The sequence below is a fragment of the Triticum dicoccoides genome, chromosome 7B (assembly GCF_002162155.2).
Source record: "Triticum dicoccoides isolate Atlit2015 ecotype Zavitan chromosome 7B, WEW_v2.0, whole genome shotgun sequence".
NCBI classification, from domain to species: domain Eukaryota; kingdom Viridiplantae; phylum Streptophyta; class Magnoliopsida; order Poales; family Poaceae; genus Triticum; species Triticum dicoccoides.
In genome coordinates this window covers 321,035,794-321,037,412 of record NC_041393.1, presented here as the reverse complement: position 1 = coordinate 321,037,412, position 1,619 = coordinate 321,035,794, and positions in this window count along the sequence as shown.

Below are 1,619 nucleotides of genomic sequence, written 5' to 3'. Positions count from 1 at the left end.
TGATCTTGCCGGTACATTCAATGTACTGACCTACACGGCTACAGTGTATCATGTTGCAGGATTTTATACGACGAGTGAGTTTGTTGATTGGGTTACGGTCTACACTCAACCCGTCGATGCCGTTGATGGGACTCCACACCCGATTGTTTGTTTCCGCTGAGACTTATGAGGTATATATCAGTTTTACGTTATTTATACATGTGATTGCACTTTGATATATACATTTATGTATTGTGTGTGCCAGCATAATGATCCAGGGATGGCACAGATACACAGAGACTTGACCGTCAGAGGTCGGGTGGCTACATGTGTGGTTCATTTGTTGCTTCGGAGGGTCGTGTACCACACGTGAACGATAATAAGTGCAACCGGGAGATGTGGAGCGTTAATTTTGAGTTGACTCCTTGGAGCGTTAAATTTTCTTCACGTAGTAGTATTAGCTTTGCCCTACTAGTAGTATTTTTCTTCACTAGTAGTACGTTAAATAAAGAGATCCGTTTCATGCACAATTTAAAACAATTTTTATGGAGAGAAAAAAAAACCACTCCAAGTATATACGCTGCAGCCTCAACACTTGTTTTCTAGGGTTTGATCTCTTCACACTCTCTCTCCACTATATAAATACATGTTGGAGCCTCAACGCTTGTAGTTGCTCTGTACACACTCTCTCACCCTATGCAGAACTAAACAAGACTATGTTGGCCTCTCCTCTCTTTCTCTCCCCTCACTGCTGGTCAAAGAGCCGGCAGGATCCCGTCAGTCGGGGAAGGCAAGGAGGCTTAACGCTGTTGGCGTCGGCAAGGGAGGGAATCCACTGCCAGCGTCGTTGCTCCCTTTCACCCAGCAGCGGCATGGGAGCCTCCGACCCCTTCTTCCTCGCTTGCGTGCATAGTGTAGGAAGATCGGCCTCAGGCCACCCACCGAGCCACACCCCGAGAACCTTAAGGTATAATTTTCCTAATCCACATGCATCATTACAAAAAAATACACATCCGTGATGATACATGTGTGTCACAGTAGGTCAAGTTTTTTGCCATGCATGTACATCCATGACGATTTTATGACAGAATCAAGATAGTCGTACTTGTGTTGTCGTAGAAGTGTTCCATGACATTACCAAAATTATCATCACAGAAGTGTCCACTTCCATGACGATAAATCGCGCGTCATAGAAGTGCTTTCGTCAAGGGTGACCGACACGTGGCATCTGTTGGGCAACTTAGCATGCAATTTCAAAAAAAAAACTATGCTCATGCAAGATCTATCTAGGAGATGCATAGCAATAAGAGGGGAAGAGTGTGCCCACGTACCCTCGTAGACCGAAAGCGGAAGCGTTTTCTTAATGCGGTTGATGTAGTCGAACGTCTTCTCGTTCTGACCGATCGAGTACTGAACGTACGACACCTCCGAGTTCTGCACACGTTCAGCGTGATGACGTCCCTCGAGCTCTTGATCCAGCAAAGGGTCAAAGGAGTAGATGAGTTCCATCAGCACGACGGCGTGGTGATGGTGATGGTGATGTGATCCGCGTAGGGCTTCGCCTAAGCACCGCGAGAAAATGATCGGAGGCGTAAACTGTGGAGGGGGGTGCTGCACACGGCTTAGAGCAATTGGTGTGT